The 12,075-nt window shown below is 43.5% G+C and overlaps 1 protein-coding gene and 2 pseudogenes across 2 annotated transcripts in view; 1 reads left to right on the forward strand and 2 right to left on the reverse strand.

Moving 5' to 3' along the window:
* dglucy (D-glutamate cyclase) overlaps positions 1-12,075 on the forward strand; it is a 99,952-nt gene that overhangs the window by 13,289 nt on the left and 74,588 nt on the right. The gene's annotated exons all lie outside the window — the stretch shown is intronic.
* LOC139262401 (cytochrome c oxidase subunit 7B, mitochondrial pseudogene) lies at positions 10,897-11,253 on the reverse strand (annotated as a pseudogene).
* On the reverse strand, positions 11,268-11,386 carry LOC139263541 (5S ribosomal RNA; annotated as a pseudogene).

Below are 12,075 nucleotides of genomic sequence, written 5' to 3' on the forward strand. Positions count from 1 at the left end.
AGGAGGACTAAGGGTTTAACTAGGAGGGGAGAAATAGAGTATGAGAGTAAGCTTGCAGGGAACATAAAAACTGATGCAAAAGCTTCACTAGATATGTGAAGAGAAAAAGATTAGTGAAGACCTTGCAGTCAGAATGAGGTGAATTCATAATGGGGAACAAGGAAATGGCAGACCAATTGAACAAATGCTTTGGTTCTGTCTGCACTAAGGAAGACACAAATAACCTCCCGAAAATAGTAGGGGACCGAGAGTCTAGCAAGAAGGGGGAACTGAGGGAAATCCTTATTAGTCAGGAAATGGTGTTAATGGAAATTGTTGGGATTGAAGGCCGATAATTCCCAGGGCCTGATAGTCTGCATCCCAGAATACTTAAGGAAGTGGCCCTAGAAATAGTAGATGCATTGGTGGTCATATTCCAATATTCCATGGACTCTGGATCAGTTCCTATGAATTGGAGGGTAGCTAATGTAACCCCACTTTTTAAAAAAGGAGAGAGAGTGAAAACAGGGAATTATAGACTGGTTAGCCTGATATTGGTAGTGGGGAAAATGCTGGAATCAATTATTAAAGATGTAATAGCAGCGCATTTGGAAAGCAGTGACAGGATCGGTCCAAGTCAGCATGTATTTATGAAAAGGAAATCATGCTTGACAAATCTTCCAGAATTTTTTTGAGAATGTAACTAGTAGAGTGGATAAGGGAGAACCAGTGTAATTGGACTTTCAAAAGGCTTTTGACAAGGTCCCACACAAGAGATTAGTGTGCAAAGTTAAGGCACATGGGATTGGGGGTAATGTATTGACGTGGATAGAGAACTGGTGGGCGGGCAGACAGGAAGCAAAGTGTGGGAATAAACTGGTTCTTTTCAGAATGGCAGGTAGTGACTAGTGGGGTACTGCAAGGTTCGGTGCTGGGACCCCAGCTATTTACAATATATATTCATGATTTAGACGAAGGAATTGAATGTAATATCTCCAAGTTTGCAGATGACACTAAGCTGGGTGGCAGTGTGAGCTGTGAGGAGAATGTTAAGAGGCTGCAGGGTGACTTGGACAGATTAGGTGAATGAGCAAATGCATGGCAGATGCAGTATAATGTGGATAAATGTGAAGTTATCCACTTTGGTGGCAAAAACAGGAAAGCAGAATATTATCTGTATGGTGACAGATTAGTAAAAGGGGAGATGCAATGAGACCCGGGTGTCATGGTGCATCAGTCATTGAAAGTAGGCATGCAGGTACAGCAGGCAGTTAAGAAAGCAAATGGCAGGTTAGCCTTCATAGCGAGAGGATTTGAGTATAGGAACAGGGAGGTCTTACTGCAGTTGTACAGGGCCTTGGTGAGACTACACGTTGAGTATTGTGTGCAGTTTTGGTCTCCTAATCTGAGGAAGGACATTCTTGCTATTGAGGGAGTGCAGCGAAGTTTCACCAGACTGATTCACAGGATGGCGGGACTGACATATGAAGAAAGGCTGGATCGACTAGGCTTATATTCACTGGAATTTAGAAGAATGAGAGGGGATTTCATAGAAGCATATAAAATTCTGACGGGATTGGACAGGTTAGATGCAGGAAGAATGTTCCCGATGTTGGGGAGGTCCAGCACCAGGGGTCGCAGTCTAAGGATAAGGAGTAAACCATATCGGACCGAGATGATGAGAAACCTTTTCACCCAGAGAATTGTAAACCAATGGAATTCTCTACCACAGAAAGTTGTTGAGGCCAGTTCGTTAGATATATTCAAAAGGGAGTTAGATGTGGCCCTTACGGCTAAAGGGATCAGGGGGTATGGAGAGAAGGCAGGAGTGGGGTACTGAAGTTGCATGATCAGCCATGATCATATTGAATGGTGGTGCAGGCTCGAAGGGCCTATGTTTCTATGTTACACATATATACTCATTCATAGACACACACACATGCACATACGCACATAAATACACACACTCATACATATACATACTTACACATGTACAAATATACATACACACAGAATCAAATATATAAATACATACAGACACACACACGCTGTCCAAGGTGCCGTCTTTTGGATGAGAAGTTAAACCGAGGCCACATCTGCTCTCGGGTGGACGTAAAAACATCCAACGGCACTATTTTGAAGAAGAGCAGGGGAATTATTCACCCCCGTATCCTGGCCAGTAGATTATCTGGTCATTGTCGTTGCTGCTATGGGAGCTTACTGTGCACAAATTGGCTGCCATGCTTCGTACATTACTACAGTGACTACACTTCAAAAGTACTTCATTGGCTGTAATGCCCTTTGTGATGACATTATAGAAATGCAAGTTCTTTTCTTTCTTTGACTAAAGAAAAGACTGAATAAATACTTATGACACGTGAAAGAAAGAAATCACACAAAGTGTAGTGGGATAGTGGGTTGTAATGACAACTACAGGATACCCAAAATTTTATCATATATACACACACATAAACACACACACTCATATACATAGACATATATACACACACTCAGACACACACACATATATAGATGCACGCGCATACACATACATATAAATACATATGCACGCATACAGATACACACCTACACACAAACTACACAAACATACATAGATACACATATACACACACACATATAAACACTCAAACACACATACATACACACATATACACTCATATACACATACACACACTCATATACACACATAACGCCACACCTACATACACACAGATGCACACATACTTAGACATAGACGTAAACACACACACATACAGACTTACATGAATACACACACATGCACATACTTACACGTACACACATACATGCACATACGTACACATACATAAACACACATATATAAATACACACACATACATACACATATATGCACATACTTAAGCATGTATACACATACATGCACATATATAAATACACAGACATACAAACACACGCGCTGTCCGAGATGCCATCTTTCGGATGAGATGTTAAACCGAGGCCACATCTGTGCTCTCTCAGGTGGACGGAAAAATATCACACAATATTATTTTGAAGAAGAGCAGGGGAGTTATCCACCCCACCATAACCCCCCCGTATCCTGGCCAGTAGATTATCTGGTCATTGTGTTATTGCTGTTTGTGGGAGTTTACTGTGCGCAAACTAGCTGCCGCGTTTCCTACATTACAACAGTGACAATACTTCAAAGTACTTCATTGCTGTAATGCTTTTTGTGATGACATTATAGAAATGCACATTCTTTCTTTTCTTTAACTGAAGAATAAATACTTATGACACATGAAAAAAAGAAATCACACAAAGTGTAGTGGGATAGTGGGTTGTAATGACAACTACAGGATACCCAACATTTTATCATATACACACACACTCGTATACATATACACTCATATATACACATATGCGCATACACACATATATACATTGTCGAAATCTCAACTCTCAATTTAACTTTTAAAAAAAGTGAAACTCAGACATAAACAGCTCGGTAGATATCTCTTTAATAGATTTTACTTGCATACAAGGAAAAGTCCTGCTAAGTCAAAAGCTCCGCAAAGACTTCTACAGTAATACAAAAACACACTCTCTTCATACAGAAGAACAAACACAGAAATTATGGTTCCATCACGTGTATCTGTTCTGCCCTTGCGGTCAGCAAATACAGATAAGGAGTTCTTCAATCACTTGATTAACATTTCATCCTTGATTAAATTTCCTACTTATCTATACAGCCTTTATCTGGAACTTCTAAGATTTATAATTGCGACAGTTATTTAGCAGGGAGTATAGTTCTAACAAGACAGGGAGGATAACTTCAAGGTACCCTCACTCACACAGATGGCTCCCAAGCTTCTAAATTAATTGGCTATCAATCAAGGTTAACATGTTTATACAGAGGCAGGCTGTCTGCTGTAGGGACTTCTGGGAGAACTGAGACTCCATTTTGTTTTATTGCAAAAGGGTACATTTAACAGAAAATGTAACCTTAAAAGTAAATTTCCACAACATACACACATACGCATGCATGCATGCATGCATACATACATACATACAAACACACACATATACACACACACTCCATCATCATCATCATCATCATCATAGGCAATCCCTCGAAATGAGGATGACTTGCTTCCACGCCAAAAAAGGATAAGTTCACAGGTGTTCCAATGAACGAGCTAAAATTCCAGGTCCTGAGCTACATCCTGAAGGGTGGAAGATGCCTGTGCGTGGATTTTTTTAACGTGTGGTGGCCATTGCACACCAGCCATCACACGGGCTTGACAGAGCTAGGTCTTGGTCCAGTGGCAAGAATTACCCAAGATGATTGGAGACTTGCTCTGCTGCACAGACCTAGTGCACACACATATCACAATGTGAACTGGTCCGTGCTGCCTCTGGCCCCGAACTCACGCCTCTCCTGGGCCCCAATCACGTCCCTCCACAGTCTCTCGCCGCTACTGCTGTATCAGCCCATACTCCAATCACCGACCTGGATCTTGATGACGTCACTCTTCGCTGCCGTCGCAGCTCGTGCTGCTCCCTGAAGTGGTATGCCTCCACACTGCTCCCAGGCCGCCGCTCGCCGCTCCTTTTATGGCCCCGACCTGCCGCTGGTGTTCTCACGCAGCTACCTGTTCTACACACTCATATACACATACACACACACATACACACACACATACACACAACCAGGCATACGCACAGACACAGATACACGCACGCACATATGCTTTTTATGGGGATGAATCTCCATGGAGGGGAATTCCTAATGCACATCTGCTGTAACTTTGGTTTTTACTCTGTTATCCCAGGCTTTCCACAGCTCTTAAGCCGGACAAGCGGAAAAATCCACCCTCCGCACCTCAGAAATTCATCCCTTTTTGTAGACAAAACCGCTTTTTTTGTTTCACTCTTGTAACCAAATCAACTAATGTTTGAGATCAATACTTTTTAATTTTAATAAATTGGCTGTTTTTCCAAGCTAAAGCATCACGAATGAATAAATCAATAATCCTAGACATGATAACTTTGCTTTAGTTGTTCTGACTAATAATCAAGCCTTTAAAGTCCATTAAGGACCTGGCAGTGATTTAAACAATAATGACAAACAGTCCAATCAAGTTTGTTTAAAGCATAATTTTTTTTAAATGGTCATGGTAACAGAATGGTGCATTTATTAGGACAACACAAGTAACATTTTCAGTATTGCAAATTTTCATGTTTCTTCCTTTTAAAAAATGTATTCATTCTCGGGGTGTGGATATCGCTGGCAAGGCCGGCAATTGTTGCCCATTAAGAAGGTGATGATGGGCAACATTCTCTCTAAGCTGCGTGGCCTCGTCCGGTCCTGTGCAGCCTAGAACCAGCTTCTCAAATGTGAAATTTTGTGCATGCACGAAAATTTGAATGGGCCGCGGAGCCCGTTAAAGGGACCGCGCACCCAAAAATAAATTAGGGAGAACATTAGTGGTGGGCCTTTTTCTTGAACTGCTGCAGTCCGTGTGGTGAAGATGCTCCCACAGGTGCTGGTAGAAAGAGAGTTCCAAGATTTGGACACAACTTATAAATTCTCCTACACACATTCACAGCCTCCCCTTCAAGCGTGCCATCTCCTGTGGCCTCTCTACTCCCATGGTCTGAATGACAGACAAGACCATCAACCACATTTTCTGTGTTTAAAATTCCGACCTGAAAGGAAAACACAGTTGACTAAATTCTGATGGACAAAGAACCATAAAAAGAACCGAATGGCCTGGCATTTCCAGAATTCATCACTGTTTATGATCCGGAAGGCCCTTGTTCAACAAATAGTTTAACCTTTTCCCGAGTTGATTGCCAGGATCATTCCTTATCAGCGAGTGTCTTCAGAATGGCCAGCAGAGGTCAGACTTAGACAAAGAAGATTGAGGGATTGCAAGATGGAACCATTCAACCATTGCCAAGTGGCCTGTGCAGGAAGGAGGGTTGCTCTGGCTGCCGGCCTCTCTGCCACGGTCTTTTACGTGCCAAGGTGGCCCCCCCAGAAGGAGCACACGGTGTCCGCTGGTACACAAGGCTTTCCGCAGCCGGTGGGCACCGCAAGGACTGGCCTATCATCATCATAAGCCGTCCCTCGTATCGAGGATGACTTGCTTCCACGCCAAAAAGGGATGAGTTCACACAGCTGGTTCAATGAAGGACCTAATATTCCAGGTCCCGAACTACATCCTGAAGGATGGAAGATGCCTGTGCGTGGATTTTTTTAACGTGTTGTGCACACCAGCCACCACACAGGCTTGACAGAGCTAGGTCTTGGTTCAGTGGCAAGGATTAATCAAGATGACTGGCGACCAGCTCTGCTGCACAGAACTAGTGCGCACACATATTGCAGTGTGGGCTGGCCCGTGCTGCCCCTGTGCCCTCACCTCTTCTGGGCCCAAACCCACGCCTCTCCTGGGCCCCGATCGCGTCACTCCACGATCACTCGCCGCTCCTGCGCCCCAACCTCGCCGCTCCTGCTATACCTGGCCATGCTCCAACCACAGCAGCCATACTTGAAGCAAATGAAAACAAATTAGAGTTAAGAAAATATAAATTGGAAAACTTGGGGCTCCGGCAAGAGGTAGAAGATGCTCGGGGGGGGGGGTGGCATTAAGGGAAATAATAGGGAGGCAGACGACTCCCGGTGCCAACTAGAAATAGCGAGGCTAAAATGTAAATTAAGAGAGCCGCAGGCCCTGGTATCTGCAGTAACACAGAGAACCATAACAGAGAGAGCGTGGCAGCTCCTTCCTGCGCGAGATCATCAGAGGCAGGTCGGGACCTTAAAAGGAGCGGCGAGCGGCCCCTGGAGCAGCGTGGCGGCATACCACTGCATGGTGCAGGAGGGCGACGGTAGCGAAGAGGGCAACTGGATTGGACTGGCCTATATAGTGGACATGAGTAATAGTACTATTTAATTTGTTTTCCAAAACTCGGCATCCCGTGTCCTAACTCGCACCACGTTCCGTTCACCCATCACCCGTGTGCTCGCTGACCTACATTGGCTCTTGGTTCAGTAACACCTCGATTTCTAAATTCTCATCCTTGTTTTCAAATCCCTCCCTATCTCTATAATCTCTTTCAGCCTCACAACTCCACGAGATATCTGCGCTCCTTAAATTCTGCCCTCTTGAACATCCCTGATTATAACTGCTCAACCATCGGCGGCCGTGCCTTCAGCTGCCTGGGCCCTAAGCTCTGGAACTCCCTGCCTAAACCTCTCTGCCTCTCTACCTCCCTTTCCTCCTTTAAGATGCTCCTTAAAGCCTACCTCTTTGACCAAGCTTTTGGTCATCTGCCATAATTTCTTCTTATGTGGCTCGGTGTCAAATTCATGTGTTTTACCTTATAACAATGCTGTGAAGCGCCTTGGCACATTTTACTATGTTAAAGGCGCTATATAAATAAAAGTTGATGATGTTGAAACAAAAGGAAGCTAAGATGTTATAAGAGCTCAGTTCAACTTGCCACTTATTTCATCCCCAAGTATAGAGTTTTCACATCAACTATATACAATGGACAGTTGCCATCAATGGCAAAGCTTGCAATACGCCACCCACTTTGCAGAATCACCGTATTATACAGCACAGAAGGAAGCCATTCAGCCCATTGTGCCTGTGTCCACTCTTTGGTAGAGTTATCCAATTAGTCCCACGTCCTCTGCTCTTTCCCCATATTTATCCCCTTTGAAAGTTACTATTGAATCTGCTTCCACCATCCTTTCAGGTAGTGCATTCCAGATCGCAACAACAAAATGTTCTTCCTCATGTTGGTTTGATTCTTGTGACCAGTTAATTCAGTAACAGCTAAGAACAACCAGGAATGTAAGTCAAGCTTTGAGGACTTGTTAATGCCATGACCTAGATTCCATTCACATCAAAGAGAAAGAGAGAGATAAAGAAAGAGAGACTTGCATTTATATAGTGCCTGTCACGACCACAGGACGTCTCAAAACGCTTTACAGCTAATGGAGTACTTTTGGAGTGTAGTCACTGTTGTAATGTGGGAAACGCGGCAACCAATATGCGCACAGCAAGCTTCCACAAACAGCAATGTGATAATGACCAGGTATTCTGTTTTTGTTATGTTGATTGAGGGATACATATTGACCAGGACACCAGGCATAACTCACCTGCTCTTCTTCGAAATAGCACCATGGGATCTTTTATGCCCACCTGAGAGGGCAGAGGGGCCTCGGTTTATCGTCTCATCCGAAAGACTGTCCCTCCAACAGTGTGGCGCTCCTTCAGTACTTCCCCTCCGATAGTGCAGTGCTCCCTCAGTATAGACACCGGGGAGTGTCAGCCTAGAATTTTGTGCTCAAGTCCCAGGAGTGACTCAGAGGCGAGAGTGCTACCCACTGAGCCACAGCTGACACAGCATAGTTGGTACATACAGTTAGCTGTTTGAAATAATTTTGATAAATTGAATTTCTCAGCTCTGAAATGAATCATTAATTACAGTTTTGTCCGGAGAGACATTTAAAACATGAAATATTACATTGTTAAATAGTGGCCTTCACTGAAGTCAGTCCCGAGCCAACGGTAAGGGAAAGAGACATTTCTGCAAGATGTCGAATAAGATTTTGAGGGGGATTGACAGTGTAGATGCTGAGAGGATGATTCTCCCTGGCTGGGGAGTCTAGAACATGGGGTCACAGTCTCGGGATAAGGGGTCAGCCATTTAGGACTGAGATGAGAAGGAATTTCTTCATTCAGAGGGTTGTGAATCTTTGGAAATCTCTACTCCAGAGGGCTATGGATGCTGAGTCGTTGAGTGTATTCAAGGCTGAGATAGATAGATTTTTGGACACAAAGGGAATCAAGGGATTTGGCAGGTACAGCAATGGATTAGGAAGGCAAATGGCATGTTGGTCAATATTGCAAGGGGGTTGGAGTACAATAGTAAGGAAGTCTTGCTACAATTGTACAGGGCCTTGGTGAGACCACACCTTGAGTACTGTGCACAGTTTTTGGTCTCCTTATCTAAGGAAGGATATACTTGCCTTTGAGGTGGTGCAATGAAGGTTTACTAGATTGATTCATGGGATGAGAGGCTTGTCCTGTGATGAGAGATTGAGTAGAATGGGCCTATACTCTCTAGAGTTTAGAAGAATGAGAGGTGATCTCATTGAAACATATAAGACTGAGGTGGATTGATAGGGTAGATGCTGAGAGGCTCTTTCCCCCTGGCCGAGGAGTCTAGAACCAGGGGTCACAGTCTCAGGATAAGGGGTCTGCCATTTTGGACTGAGATGAGGAGAAATTTCTTCATTCAGAAGGTGGTGAATCTTTGGAATTCTCTACCCCAGAGTGCTGTGGAAGTCGTTGAGTATATTCAAGGCTCAGATCGATGTATTTTTGGGCTCCAGGTTTAAGGGAATCAAGGGATATGAGGATCAGGCGAAAAAGTGGAGTTAAGGTAGAAGATCAGCCACGATATTGAATGGCGGAGCAGGCTTGAGGGGCCGCATGGCCTATTCCTCCTATTTCTTATGTTCTCAACTCGTCCCACTCCCCCCACCCTTTCTCCGGTAATAATGCCTCATGTATATGGAATTTTTTTTATTTGTTCCGGGAACTCCTACACGGCAAGCAAGCTCTAGGTGGGCAGAGGAAACGCTTCAAGGACACCCTCAAAGCCTTCTCGATTTGCCCAACTCATGCCCAGCAAATATCTTCAAACTTTTCCGCCTAGTAAAAGCAGGCGCATAGCTTACTTTTACCAGTGTAAGAATTTTAAAACATTAGAAATTAAATTTAAACACTCAGTTTTATATTAAAAACCCTGTCCAGTAAAGTAAGTTTATTTTTAACACTATTAAAACACATTTTAAAAAAAAAAAGAAAAAATATGTATTTTTTCGAAAATATTTAATTATATTTCATTTCAATTAATTTTTAAATATGTGAGGTGTTTTATTTATTTATTATGGTGTGTTTCGGTGTTTTAGGGGTTTTTCTCATTATAGCAATGGGAGTCCGTACAAACAGAGTTCTGATTTTTAGCAATGAGAATACTGCATCGTGATTGGTGGTCCAGGCCCATTTGACTCCAGTTTATATGTACCTGAAAGGCATCTTCCCTTGCGCTGCGCAGCAAATATAGGTGTCCTACCGGGAACCTACGTTCCTCCGGGATTGCCAGCTACTTTCGTAGATTTTTTGGGGTCGGAGGCGTTTGTATGAAGGAAGCCTCCAACCGCAATTTTCCCCCCATTGTAGTGACTTCTAAGATGAAAGCTTTTTTTTCTGATTCATGCTTGTGGTTTTAGGCCCTCTTGTAATCACTAACCACACTGACACTGACAGGTAGGGCTGAAGCTACTGCTGAGTAATTTCTTGCATGTCATCGTAGAAGCTTCCTCTCTTATTTTGCTTTATTTTATTTTGCATTTCTTCACCAGATTTCCTCTCAGACGCTACTTGCCACTGTTAAGCCTCCTTCCTCCAGATAAGCTGAAGGCCTTGGCTTAGCACTAACATCGCTTGCTTGACCAAGGTGGAGGACTTCTTTTGTAAGATAGCGGCCGTGGCTCAGTGGGTAGCACTCTTGGCTCAGATTCTTGTGGGTTGTGGGTTCAAGTCCCACTCCAGAGACTTGAGAACCTAATCCAGGTTGACACTCCTGTAATGTATTTGCTTCATGGGTTCTTTGCTTAAGAATTCATAGCAACATATTGCTATTAAGAACTAGTTGCTTTATTAGCAAAAGGTTTAACAATCACACTGCACAGTTCATCCACCAAACTCACAACTATCTGCCTCATCGTGGATCTCCTGAACCCAACTGGTTGGGATTTTATTGAGTTTTGTGAACATCACGTGACTGCCTAAGCCGCTCCCAACTCAACAGCTCTACCATAATTTATTGATTTACTATGAAATCCAATATACAGAGGTAATCAGTACAGCAAAAGCCATGAGGCTACAGGCAATTTTGTAATTCAGCCCATCTGTACTCAAACAATTTCTTGCAAACACTTGGTCCATTCAACTAGTTTTCCCACCATTCTTGTGGGGTAATCTTGCCAATAGGCGAAAAGTTCCAGGTGAGCCCAGTCTGTGTAGCAACATAACTCCAGGTTGAAACACAGAATACTAGACCTCCCAAAAGGATAACATTTCCAAATTTGTCATGGAAGTCAGGACCAATTTTATGGTGAGCTTGTCTTGCTACAATTTGGCGAATGCTCTGACCCGACAGGGACAACAGACTCCTGGTCAAAGGCACCATCTCCGCGTCGCTAAAGGCTACTGCATCTGGTATTCCCAGGCGGTATCCCATCCAAGTACTAACCAAGCCGTACTCTGCTTAGCTTCCAAGATCAGATGAGATCGGGTGTTTTCAGATTAGTGTGGCCGTAGGCCAACAGCTCTACCAAGCTGTGAGCATAATCACAGGTGCATACATTACAACTCCCAGTGCCAGCACTGAAGGAGTGCTGCACTGTTGGAAGTGCCGGCTTTTCTAAGAGATGTTAAAGTGAGGCTTCTGTCTGCTCTGCAGGTCGTTGTAAAAAATCCCATGGACTATTTTGAATAAGTGCAGGGAGGTTCTTCCTCGTGTCCTGGGCCAGTATTTATCCCTCAATCAACATCACTAAAACAGATTATCTGGTCATTATCTCATTGCAGTTTGTGAGAGCTTGCTATGCACAAAATTGTCTACTGCATTTCCTACATTATAAAAGTGACTACATTTCAAAAGTGCTTCATTGGCTTTGGGATGTCCTGAGGTTGTGAAAATTGTTATATAACTGCAAGTCTGTATCTTTATAATAATGAATATTTGCATTTATAAGTGCCTTGTTTTGGTCTCCTAACCTGAGGAAGGACGTTCTTGCTATTGAGGGAGTGCAACGAAGGTTCACCAGACTGATTCCCGGGATGGCAGGACTAACATATGAGAAGAGACTGGATCATCTAGACCTGTATTCACTGGAGTTTAGAAGGATGAGAGGGGATTTCATAGAAATATATAAAATTCTGACGGGACTGGACAGGTTAGATGCAAGAAGAATGTTCCCGATGTTGGGGAAGTCCAGAACCAGGGGAC

This window comes from Pristiophorus japonicus, chromosome 4 (genome assembly GCF_044704955.1).
Source record: "Pristiophorus japonicus isolate sPriJap1 chromosome 4, sPriJap1.hap1, whole genome shotgun sequence".
In the NCBI taxonomy this organism is placed as follows: domain Eukaryota; kingdom Metazoa; phylum Chordata; class Chondrichthyes; family Pristiophoridae; genus Pristiophorus; species Pristiophorus japonicus.